At 35.9% G+C, this 13852-nt stretch overlaps 1 non-coding gene across 1 annotated transcript; it reads left to right on the top strand.

Moving 5' to 3' along the window:
- The first annotated feature begins 6946 nt into the window (after positions 1–6946).
- On the top strand, positions 6947–7056 carry LOC123860659 (U6 spliceosomal RNA). Its single transcript, XR_006794781.1, has one exon. It is a non-coding gene; the product is annotated as a U6 spliceosomal RNA (small nuclear RNA).
- The last annotated feature ends 6796 nt before the right edge of the window (positions 7057–13852 follow it).

Below are 13852 nucleotides of genomic sequence, written 5' to 3'. Positions count from 1 at the left end.
AAAACTAACATTAGAATTATAAAGGCATCAAATTTAGCATCTGAAAAAAAATTACCGATGTGAACAATAAGGCTAACGATTAGTACAATTCTCCAAGTTGAAGAGTCTAGTTTAACCCCTTGCTTTCCTGATTATCAGTCCAGTTCACTGTCCATTTGTTTGAGAGTCCAGATTTTGTAATTGTCCACTATCAGGGGAGCTTTAATGGCATAAGGAAAACTCCATCATTTTCTCATTAGACAGTGCATGGTTAGAATTCCACCATGTCCAGTTACTCTGAGCTTAAGACATATAATATTCCATTCTGAACCTCAGTTTCCTTGCTGGCCAAACTTTTATCTGTGCAGATGTAAGTGTATAGAACCAAAGAACTAACCAACAGAACAAGAGCTAACAGTTATTGCCACTGCAATCCACTCATCTCTATAGGAAATGGGAGCAGCATAAGCATGTTCTCTGGTAGATTCCATGCAGATTCAATCTTACTGGAAGGCAGGGTACACACTGGTGGTTTATGTGCAGGAACTGGGTATCACTAGTAACAAGTGCTTGGTTAATTAGAGTTTTAAAGTGTATTATAAGCCCTTATTATAATGCAAATCCTCAACACATATATTAAGGCAGGGAGAGGAAAAAAACTGAGGAAGGATAGGGGTGGGAAATGCATATTTTCCTATCTTACATTTTTGCTTATAGTTGGTTTTCTTCCAAAGCCATAGCAACCCCCACAGAGAGGATTTTTGTTTGTTTCTTTTGTCTATTGAGTATAATATTAGTTACTGCATTACCTTATGTATCAGTCAAAAACCAAAAAGGGGAAAAACAATTTCAGTTTGGAAGTATTTTAGCTAAATACACTTTCAATTTTGAAAGGTCTTAATTGTATATTGTTTTATTATTACTGATATCAGTGTTTTGGTGAGGAGGTGCATTGCAGTTCAGTAAGTATGACAGTTCTTTCACATGTATTATGTCTTAAAATCAGAATCTGCAGAATTTTAGCCTATACCCAGATTGGGCCTACAGGTCTATATTCTTTGAGTGGTACAGTATCTATTTTATTTGTATTTAAAAACCTTTAACAAGGACATGTACTCTCCATGTCTCCATAATCCTCACCTGTGTCTTACATCTGGATACTTCATTTTTTTTACACTGCCCATAGCCCCTGAAAGAATTGAAGTTCATAGTCCCCAGGATAAGTATTACTGTTATTTCCCTTTTCTCCAGAGAAGAAAATATAGGAATAAAAAAGGAGTAAACCTTAAAGGTAAGGAGGTTGGGAAGAAGTCATTGAAATCATTTGTAGATAACTAAACTTCTAAAATGTGAAGCAAGGATAGAAATCTATTGAAAGTATAAAGCATAATAAGAAAATAACCTCCGTAAAACCAAGGTCTCAAAAGGCAAAAAGAGAGCACCACCTTGCCCAGAAGGTCCCTTGTGTAGTAGTTAGGATTGCCTTTGGCTGTATGTAAGCACCTAAATATAGTGCTTAACAAAACAGGTGTTTTTCCTTTTTGCAGAGTAAGGATTCCAGAGTCAGTTCAGGGCTGATATACGGCTAAAGGAAGTCATCAGAATTGGCTCCTCTTTTCCAACTATATTCCAAACTGTGTAGATTTTGTTCTTATGATTACAAGATGGCTCTCCTATATCCAAGAATCATGTCCCATTCCAGATATGAGCAAGGGGGTGGGCCAAGAAAAAAAGATGCATTGTGGCTTTTGAGCAAAACCATTTCAGGTTCTTTAGCCACATTCAGTAGATCTCTGCTTGCATTTTATTGGTCTGAACTGCATTACGCAGCCAAATCTAGCTCTAAGGTAATTTCAGAAAATTAGTACTTCTAACTGAACATCTTGAACAAGATTAGGGTTCTGCTGCTAAAAAAGAAGAGAAGAAATGATTTATTTGAGTAATCTGTTAATAGCTAACAATTAAACAGCACTTTCTACATGCCAAAAACTTTTCATATAACCCATTTAATACAACTCTTCTCTGCAGTATAAATACCATCATATTCCATTTTGACTATGAGTAAACTGAAACACACAGATATTTAATAACATGCAAAAGATTACCTAGCTAAAAATGACAGAGTCAAGATTTGAACCCAAATACGCTGTCTTCAGACACCATGATAATGATATGCTGTGTATATGACACATCTAAAGATGCACAGGATTTAGAACTGCCAGGTACAAAGAGGGTAGAAGTGATGCTATTGGCTAAACTCAAAGTCTGAATACTAAACTACACCACAGGATGACAATCCTTTTCCCCATCCATATTCTCCACTCCTCTTCAGTCCATGTGACTCAAGAATAAAAGACAAAATACTTTTCTACAACTTCAGAATCAGTTATGATACTTTCAGCTTTGAGTAACAGAAAACCAGTACAAATTGTCTTAAATATTAAGAAACCTATTGGCTCATGTGACAGGAAGTCTAAAAGCAAAGCAATTGCCAAGCCTAGTATGACTGGGGTTCAGCTTTATTTGAATGCTATTCTCCCTTTGTTATCCATAGCTCTGTGGGTTAGCTCTGTTTTAGAAATAGATTTTCTCACTGTCCAAAATGGATGACAGAAACAAGGGATGCAATATTCTTCCATGTCTATTTTCAGGAGAAGTGAGACAAACAGGCTCCCCATACTCTCCTAAGAACAAAAGCCTCCAGCAACTCTCCCCATACTTCTCTCCTTTCCCAAAAGCCTCCAGCCACTCTTCCCTTGTCCAGAATTGGGTCCCTTGCCCATTCCTAAAACAATCACTAACAAGGGGGAATGAGATCATATTACGGCATTAGAATTAATTAAAGATCACTCAGAGTGGAAATGAGGCAAGTTTACATGAATCACCGGCTGTGTGCAGAAGGGGTAAGATTTGAATAAAACCAGGCTCCTGTTAAGACTGTTACAGGATAGATTACTGGTGGGTTGAAATTTATAATATTTAATAGTATACAAATAATAGTATATATGATACTAATATTAATAATATATATACTAACATACTACATTATATATACTAATAATAGCATATAAATTGAATATAAATAATACAATATAAATAAAAACAAAGTGGGGGGCCTGAGTGGCTTAGTCGGTTAAGCATCTGCCTTCAGCTTCAGTCGTGATCCCAGGGTCCTGGGATTGAGTCCGTGTCAGGCTCCCTGCTCAGCAGAGAGTCTGCTTCTCCCATTCCATCTGCCCCTCCCCCCACTCATGCTCATGCACTTTCTCTCTCTAAAATAAACAAAATCTTTAAAATAAATAAATAGGGGCGCTTGGGTGGCTCAGTTGGTTAAGCGGCTGCCTTTGGCTCAGGTCATGATCCTGGAGTCCTGGGATTGAGTCCCACATTGGGCTCCCTGCTCAGCAGGGAGTCTGCTTCTCCCTCTGACCCTCCCCCCTCTCGTGTGCTCTCTCTCTCATTCGTTCTCTCTCAAATAAATAAATAAATAAAATCTTTAAAAGTAAAAATAAATAAATAAATAAAGTGTAAAATTCCAGAAGAACAAGTTAATGAGAAAATAATAAAAGCATTAGCTGAGTAAGGATTAGATAAAAGGCAAAGTTTTTTGACTAATATTACATTTCCAACCAGTAATACTGGATACTAGAAGACAAGAATGATGTTTTCTTGAATTTAACAAGGGAAAACTTGTTTTTAAACTTAAAATTATATTCCCAGCTAAACTATCAACCAAGGATCAGAGCAAAATAAATACATTTTCACATACATAAAGATTCAGTAGTTTTATCTCATATGTACACATTCCAAGAAAGTTATTTGAGACTATACTGCAAAAAATAAGAGTGAAAAAGAAAAGAGAAAAATTATGGAATACAAATAATAGGTATACCTGAAAGTGGGATTGCAGGTGGGACTGGAAATACAAGGATTGGTGCAAAGTCTATATAAGAATCAATGATACCTCTAATTTTTCTCCCATACCACACTGCCAGTTATCAACTTCTCAGTACTTGGCTAAAGGCTGAGACTTATTCTTTACAGTAAACCTAGAGATATTCTGTATTTTGTATTCAGTGATAACAACTGAAGATGGGAATTCTGTACTGAAAGGAGAGATTAAATAAAAGGCTATACACTAAATAGTGAGATAGTAAAGCTCCTTCACTGGCTATGTGCTTATGAGCCTGAGTATTGCAGGATTTCCCTCTGGAGAGTGTGTTGAACCCAAGAAAACTCTGTATAGACAGGGACCTCCAGCAGGAAGATCTTTGTCCTATCACCCAAAGCCCACAACCTCACAAGTACTTCTCAAACCCCATTCTATGCTTACACACAAACTTCCAATTAGGTTTTTAGTGTCTCAGTCATATTAGAAACAGAAAATCAAAGATACTAAAGAGTATGAAAAATTCTAACATGAAAGACAGGTACAAAATTATATAGAAAAAAAAGAAGCACTAAGGACACAAAATTCTCAAAGAACTGAAGAAAACTTGTAATTACTGGACTCAGAGACATGGAAAGGAGGGAATAAACAGAATACTAAAAAAGAACTCTTTCAAAATAAAACCAACAAGTCAAAGAAATTAAAATATGATCACATAAATAAAAATTGCAGTGAAGATTTGAATGGCAAAGCCAAAGACATTTTCCAGAAAATAAGAAAAATGGTGAAAGTGAACAAAGGAAAATACAAGAAAATGGTAGTATCCATTCAAGGAGGACTGAGATAATAATAATTCCAGGGAAAGAAAGAAAACGAAGAAGTTTCTCAGAAATGGTTCAGCAAGCAAATGGGAAGCTCAGTAAATGGGGAGACAGTGCAACATATTTTCACATTATGAAATTTCAGAGGATTGAGGGTAAAGAGAAGATCTTGCAAGTTTCCAGGGTGGGAGTGGGGGAAAGAAGCAGGCTACATTCAGATGTTAAGGAAATTATACAGCATCAGACTTCTCTGAATGGCACTGGAAGATAGAATTCAATGCAACACTGGTTTAAAAACTGAGGGAGTCCCTTCTTGGATGCCCCCCCAAAATAATTTGGCATCCATCCACAAAAAAAGTGTTTCTGTGGGAGCCAGCACCATATGCCTAGGTACCTAGGAGATGTCTCACCCACCTGTGCATTGTGCCATAGTCAAACAAATCTTGGTCCAGGCTATGAACACAAAAGTGGCCCAGGAACTGATCCCTGGCCCTTTGCCTGCAGTCCAGAAGCCCTGGAGAACCCTGACTTAGACAGTCATCATAGATAAGAAAGTCTTTGTGGAAGTCCAGGAATCCTGCAGAGAAGTTCCAGCACACTGTTGGAACAAGAAAATCAGAGACTGAACAAGTTGAAGAGGGTAAGAGAAAGAGCTTGCGTTTATCCATGTCACCGCTCTCCCAAAGTGGCATAGCTAGTGCCATGAGAGCCCTTCTTAGCCTATGATTTCTCTTGTGGAGGAAAGTGAGAACATGTGCGTGAGTGCCTGGCTTCCCAGGCTGTGTGGGATGCTGCCAGAGGCCCATTTCTCTCTCATCCCGTCCAGAGTACTGCATCATGAATTGCATGACTGGGGGTTGTAAGCAGCTAGGAGAACAACAGCAAAGGCTCGGATCATGTCAAAGGAACACCGACCCTACTAAACACATTATGGACTCCATCAGGAGGCCCACCCCATAGCTGTTGAGATGCCTCACCTGTCAATCCCCGCAGTGGGCCCATGGACATCAATAGCACTCTGTGGGCTGCACCCACACACCTTAATGGGCAGCTCTTTGTATGTGTCCCTAACAGTAGCAAGAGTGAGCTTTGGCAGACAAGTAGTGAGCATGCACATAAAGCTGGACTGTATCTATGGGCCAGGAAGAGACCAAAAATGAACATTTAGCATCACCTTTGAGAAAGTAAAAGGGTGGCTGTCAGCAATAGGCCTGGTGTGCAGCAGGATCAAAAGAAAGCATACAAGCTTAAGAATCTGCCACAAAATTTAAGAAACAATACAGATGCACATAGGGGGAAGACAGAGAGAGAGAGGCAAACTACAAAACAGACTCTTAACTATAGAGAAGAAACTGAGGGTTGCTGGAGGGGACGTGGGCAGGGGATGGGCTAAACAGGTGATGGGTATTAAGGAGGGCACTTGTTGGGATGAGCACTGGGTGTTATATGTAAGTGATGAGTCACTAAATTCTACTCCTGAAATGAATGTTACACTGTATGTTAACTAACCAGAATTTAAATAAAAACTTGAAACAAACCAACCAACAACAAAAAAGACTCTGCCACAAGAGGGAGCAAGAAGTGTGGAGCAATGTGTATCCACAGAAGATCTGAGAAAGCCCCAGAATGCCTCGTAGGGCTGAAGGAAGATGATTCTTTTCCAAAGTTATTCAGTAAAGAATGGAGGAGGTGACTGCTACTTTAAATGCAAAGATAGCAATGCAAGACTTCAAGGAACACAGAAAGTCATGGAAACATGACACCACTGAAGGATCACAATGATCTTCCATTAATCAACCCCAAAGACATGGAGATCTGCAATTTACCTAATCAAAAATTCAAAATAGCTGTTTTAAGAAAGCTCAGTGAACTACAAGAAAACACAGAAACACAATTCAATGAAATCAGGAAAACAATGTGCAAACAAAATGAGAAGTTAAAAAAAACAACCAGAAATCATTTAAAAAAAAACAAATTCTGAGGTGAAAGGATAACTTTCATTTTATTTATGAAATGAAATGAAAAATGCAATAAAGAACCAAAATCAAAATGGATCAAGCAGAAGAAAGAATCTGAAATTGAAGACAAGACTTTTTAAATGATCTATTCAGAGAGAACAAAGAAAAAAGAATTAAAAAGAGTCAAGAAACATTGTGTGATCTATGAGATACCATTGAACAAGCCAATATGAGAATTACTGGAATTCGAGAAGAAAGGGGGATGGAGGCAGAAAACTTATTTTAAAAAATAATGGCTTGTGTTTGCTTTGTTAGCACATATACTAAAACTGGAATGATACAGAGAAGATTAGCTATGGTGCTTGCCTGCACAAGGATGACATACAAATTCGAGACATTCTATATTTTAAAAAGTAATAATGGCTCAAAAGTTCCACATCTGAAGAGAGATTTGGCCATCCATGTTCACAAACTCATAGGTCCCCTAATTCAACCTATTCTCCAAGACACATTATAAAAGCTGTCAAAAATCAAAGACAAAGAATCTTACAAGCAGGAAGAGTAAAGAAGCTTATCACTTAAAAAGGAACCCCCATAAGGCTATCAGCAGGTTTCTTGGCAGAAACCTTATAGGCCAGGAGAGAGTGGGATACTCTGTGGATCAAAGTTGTCCTTTAGGAATGAAGGAGAGATAGAGATATTCTCAGATAAACAAAAGCTGAGGGAGTTCCTCACCACTAGACCTGACTTACGAGAAATCCTGAAAGGAGTTCTTAAAGCTGCAATGAAAGGGAACTAATAAGTAACATGAAAATATGCAACACACTAGTAAAGGTAAATATATAGTCAATTTCAGGATATTATAACATTGTATATGGTACTGTGCTAGCCACTTAATTCTAGCAAAAAAATTTAAAGGATACAAGTATCCTTTGGAACATGTCAAAGGAGCACCAACCCTACTAACCACATTATGGACGTATTAAATATAGCAATAGCTATAATAATTTGTTAGTGAATATATAATATAAAAAGATGCATATTGTGAAATAAAAAAATTAAATGAGTAACAAAGCAAAATTTTTATATGTAATTGAAGTTAAGTTGCTGTTAGTTTATAATAGACTGTTATATCAATAAGATGTTTTAGGTAAGCCTCATGATAACTACAGAACAAAAACCGACAGCAGATACGCAAAGATGAAAAGAAGGGAATCAAAGCATTCATCATTATGGAAAACCATCAATTCACAAACAAAGGCAGCAAAAGAGGATGAAAGGAACAAAGAGACTACAAGAAAGCCAGAAAACAATTAATATTATGGAATAAGTCCTTAGTTATCAATAATTATGCAAAATATCAATGAATTAAATTCTTTAATCAAGAGACAAAGTAGCTGAACGGAAAAAAATAAACAACAACAAAAAGAACAAACTGTATGCTTCCTACAAGAGACTCACTTTAGTTTTAAGGACACACATATGTTCAAAGTGAAGGAACAGAAAACTATGTTTCAGGCAAGAGGAAACCAAAAGAGAGCAGGAATAGCTATACTGGTATTAAAATAGACCGTAAGTGACAGGTGGTAAAGATACAAAGAAGATCATTATATAATAATAAAGGGATCAATTCATCAAGAGGATATAACAATCTAAAATACACATACACCCAACATTGTAGGATCTAAATATATCAAACAAATACTAAAAGATCTGAAGGGAAAAACAGACAACAATACAATAACAATAGAATAGTAAGGGATGTCAGTATCCTACTTTCAATAATGGATTGATCATCCAGACAGAAAATTGATAAGGAAATATTGCACTTGAACTATGCTTTAGATCAAATAAACCCAAGAAACATATACCAAAACATTCCATCCAACAGCAGCAGAATACACATTCTTCTCAAGTGCACACAAAATTTCCTCCAGGATAGAACATATGCAAGGTCACAAAACAAGTCTTAGCAAATTTAAGAAGACTAAAATCATATTATTAGGTTAGAAATATCTCTTCATAATGGTATGAAGATAGAAATCAATAACAATAGGAAAATGGAAAAATCCATAATTATGTGGCATTAACACACTCCTAAATAACCAATAGATCAAAGAAATCAAAAGAGAAATTAAAAAATATCTTGAAACAAAGGAAAAGGAAACTCAGCATACCAGAACTTATGGAATGGAGCAAAAGCAGTTCTAAAAGGGAAGTTTATAGTGATAAATGACTACATGAAGAAAAAAGGAAGATCTCAAATATACAACCCAACTTTATATCTTAAAGGAACTAGAACTAGAAAAGAATAAGTAAGCCCAGGGTTAGCAGAAGGAAGGAGACAGTAATGATCAGAGTAGGAATAAATGAAATAGAAAAAGAGGGATAGGAAAAAAATCAATGAAACTAAGAGCCGATTTTCTGAAATGTAAACTGACAAACCTTTAGCTGGACTAAGAAAAAAAGAGAGAAGACTCAAGTAAATAAAACCTGAAATGAAAGATGAGGCATTACAGTGAATGATGCAGAAGTTCAAAAGAATCATAAGATACTACTATGAACAACTATATGCTAACAAATTGGATAACCTAGCAGAAATGGATAAATTCCTAGAAACATACAATCTACCAAGACTGACTAAAAAAGAAACTGAAAATATGAATGACTAAGTTTTAGGAAGAATTAATAATCAAAACCCTCCCAACAAAGGAAAGCTCAGGAGCAGATGGTTTCACTGGTGAATTCTACCAAACATTAACACCAACATTTCTTGAACTCTTCCAAAAAACTGCAGAGGTGTCTATACTCCCAAACTCATTTTGTCAGGCCAGGATTATTCTGATATGAAAGTCAGAAAATGACACTACAAGAAAAGAAAACTGCAAGCCAATATTCTTGATGAATATAGATACAAAAATTCTCAACAATATTTTAGCAACTTAATTCAACAGCACGTTAAAAGAATCATATACCATGATCAAGTATGCTTTATCCTTAGAATTCAAAAATGGTTCAACATACACAAATAAATAACTGTGGTATACTACACTAATAGAATGAAAGATAAAAATCATGTGATTTTCTTAGTAGATGCAGAAAGAGCATTTGACAAAATTAATCATCCTTCATGGTAAAAACTCACAAAAATTTGAATATAGAAGGAATGTTCCTCAACATAAGTAAGGTCGTATATGACAAGCCCACAGCTAACATCATACCCAATGATGAAAGGCTGAAAGCCTTTCCTCTAAGATCAGGAATAAGACAAGGGTGCCCACTTTTACGATTCCTATTCAATATAAAGCTGATACCCTACCTGGAGCAATTAGTCAAGAAAATGAAAGGAAAGGCCTCCAAATCAGAAGAAAAGAAGTAAAATTGTTTGCAGAAGATATGATTTTATATATGGAAATGTCTAAAACCTTCACTAAAAACTGTTGGAACTAATACAAATATTCAATAAAGTTGCAGGTCCTATAATCAACACACAAAAATCAGTTGCATTTTTATAAACTAACAAAAAGCTACCTGAAAATATAAGAAAACAATCCCATTTACAGTACCATAAAAATACTTAGGAATAAATTTAGCCAAGGAGATAAAATATCTGTACATTTAGATTTTTTATTTTTATTTATTTTAGAGGGAGAGTGAGTAGGGGGAGGAGCAGAAGAAGAGGGACAAGCAAACTCTGCACTCAGTGTGGAGCCCGACGCAGGGCTTGATCCCACAGCTCTGAGATATAACCTGAGCCAAAATCAAGAGTTGGACACTTAACCGACAGAGCCAACCAGGCGCCCCAAAATATCTGTACCTTTAAAATTATAGGATATTGATGAAAGAAATTGAAGAAGACACAAATGTTGGAGTTAATGTAGAGTATGAAATCATCCATAATACCTGGCTTGCCAAAATGTAACATGGAGGACACGGGGGCAAGGGAAGATTTCGGAGAAGGGCGTAAGCCTTTGGAATGCTGAGACCTGCGTGACCACTCTGTCGTAGGAATGCCACGGGGCATCCCATGTGTTCATGAATTGGAGGAATTAATGTTTTTTTAATGTCCATACTACCCAAAGTCATAAATTCAATTCAATCTCTATCAAAATTCCAATAGCATTTTTAAAGAAATAGAAAAAACAATCCTAAAATTCATAAGGGAACCACAAAAAGACCCTAAATAGCCAAAACAATTCTGAGAAAGAAGAGCAAAGCTGAAAGCAACAGACTTCCTGATTTCAAACTAAATTAACAAAGCTATAGCAAAAAATACAAAAACAAAAATAAAAACAAATAATATGGTACTAGCATAAAAACGGACATATAGAACAGTGAAACTGAATAAAGAGCCTAGAAACTATTTCCTCACATATAGAGTCAACTAATATTTGACAAAAAAGTCAAGAATACTCAATAGGGAATGGACAGTCTCTTCCATAAATGGTGATGGGAAAACTGGACAATCACATTCAAAAGAATGAAATTAGAGCTCTACTTAACCACTCACAAAAATTAATTTGAAATGGATTATAGGTCTTAAAATAAGCTTAAAAACATAAAAATACTAAGAGAAAAAATAGGAAAAATCCTCCTTGGAATTGGTCCTCCAGACAATTTTTTGGCATCAAAAACACAAGCAACAAAAGCAAAAATAAACAAGCTGAGACTGTATCAAACTAAAAGGCCTTCTTTACAGCAAAAGAAACAATGAGCAAACTGAAAAGGTAATCTATGGAATGTGAGAAAGTATTTGCAAATCATCTATCTGATAAGGGGTTAATATCCATAATATAAAAATAACTCATATAACTTCAGTAGCAAAAAACCAAACAATCCAATTAAAAAATGTGCAGAGGACCTGAACCATCTTTTTTCCAAAGAAGATATACAAATGGCCAACAAGTGCTTGAAAAGATTCTCAACATCACTAATCATCAAGGAAATGTATATCAAAACCACAATGAGATATCATCTAACAAAAGCATTGGTGAAGATATAAAGAAAAGGGAATCCTTTTGCACTGTCAATAGGAGTAATAACTGGTACAACCACAATGGAAAACACTATGGAGGTTCCTCAAAAAATTAAAAATAGAACTACTATATGGGTGCACCTGGGTGGCTCAGTCAGTTAAGCATCTGCCTTCGGCTCAGGTCATGATCCCAGGGTCCTGGGATGGATCCAGGGGTTCTGGGAGTCAGGATCCCTGCTCAGTGGGGAGCCCACTTCTCTCTCTCTCTCTCTCTGCCCCAACCCCCAGGTGCTCTCATTCTTGTTCTCTCTGAAATAAAATCTTAAAAAAAATAAGATGAATAAGTTCTGGGGATTTAATGTACAGCATCGTGACTATAGTTAACAATACTGTATTATACACTTGAAAGTTGCTAAGACAGTAGTTGTTAAATAGTCTCACCACAAACAAAAAAAAGGTAATTGTGAGGTGATGGAGGTGTTAACTAACCTTGTTGTGGTAATCATTTTGCAAAATATAAGTGTTTCAAATCATCATGGGGTACTCCTTAAACTTATATAATGATATATAGAATTATATCTCAATAAAACTCAATAAAAAATGAAAAAAAAAAGAAAAACAATTCAGGAAAAGTAATTTACACCCTAGAAATCTATACCCTCATAAACCACATATCACATATTAGGGCAAAATAAGGAGAATTTCAGTCTTGTCAAATCTCAAAAAAAAAAAATTACCTTATATATACATTTTCCCAGGAAGCTACATGAAATTGTACTCTAAAAGTACAAAACAAGAAAGGATGAAAGGAAGAAAGGAAAGGAAGGAAAGGAAAGGAAAGGAAAGGAAAGGAAAGGAAAGGAAAGGAAAGGAAAGGAAAGGAAAGGAAAGGAAAAAAAGAAATAGAGTATTCAGGAAACCTAGAATCTAATACAGGACAAAATCAAGGGAATTCTCAGGATGATAAGGAAAAAAAAATTTTAGTTACAAAGAGCAATTAGTTGAGAATAGAATAGAAGAAAGGAAGGGTCCAAGAAGGACACCAGCATGGCAGGAAAAACAACAACCTACTTGATTATCTGATAATCTTTTTTTTTTTTTTTAGATTTTATTTATTTATTTGACAGAGACATAGCGAGAGAAGAAACACAAGCAGGTGGAGTGGGAGAGGGAGAAGCAGGCCTCCCAGTGAGTAGAGAGCCCGACGTGGGGCTCGATTCCAGGACCCTGGGATCATGACCTGAGCCAAAGGCAGACGCTTAACGACTGAGCCACCCAGGTGCCCCGATTATCTGATAATTTGATTATCGATTATTGGATGTAATAGTGTAATGATATATTACTTGATGTAATAATGACTGTATTACACTGGCAAAGGATTTGGGGGTGAAATAGTGATAGGTCACAGAAAACTGAGAAAATGATGAAGACAGTAATTATGAACTTCAGGAAACAAAGAGATCAAAAGAAAACATAATCACCATACCCTATATAGATTAGCTGTTAATAAACATATAAGCCTTTGATTTAATAAAAAATTTGAAGAAAGTGTGTGTTAGGGGGTATAAATCTGTTACAACTTCATATTTTATGGTAGTCAATATAATCAGTAATAACTAAACTAATAAATTTTTAAGATGTAGTATTTTATTTAGAAATATGAGAGGAACATCAGGGGTGCCTGGGTGGTTTAGTCCGTTAGTGTCGGGCTCTTGATTTTAGCTCAGGTCTTGATCTCAGGGTCATTAGTTCAAGCCCTGCATTGGGCTCCACGTTGAGTGTGGAACCTACTTAAAAAAAAAAAAATATTGAGGAGACCATCAGGAGAATCAGCTAAAAAGAATTGACAATGATTACACCTTTGGGAGTGGGAATTGTCATTGGGATCTTGAGTGGGACAAGAAACTGCTAATTTTCATCATGAGCCTTAAAAATCTATTTGACCTTTAAATCTATGTACATCTATCTGTTTAATAAACATAAAAACTTTTAAAAGAGATATATTAGTCATATAGTTTAATTTTCATTATAAGATACATTTTAAAAGTGTCTTTTAGATGATTTCATTATCAGTATGCCCTGGCATGGTTATTCATAATCCTACATCTTCAGGTCACCCTAAATTCACTTCTGATGCATTATTTTAATATACTCTGGCAAGTAGATATAAGCAAAGATAAGTGATTTGATTAAGTCTATACACATAGCAAGTTTCCTCAAAAAGCTGTTT

The sequence above is a fragment of the Mirounga angustirostris genome, unplaced genomic scaffold, assembly GCF_029215605.1.
Source record: "Mirounga angustirostris isolate CCGP_5_RB_7025 unplaced genomic scaffold, mMirAng1.0.hap1 SCAF_4, whole genome shotgun sequence".
NCBI classification, from domain to species: domain Eukaryota; kingdom Metazoa; phylum Chordata; class Mammalia; order Carnivora; family Phocidae; genus Mirounga; species Mirounga angustirostris.
Note: the sequence above shows the minus strand (reverse complement) of the source record. Positions and strands in the feature narration are given on the sequence as shown.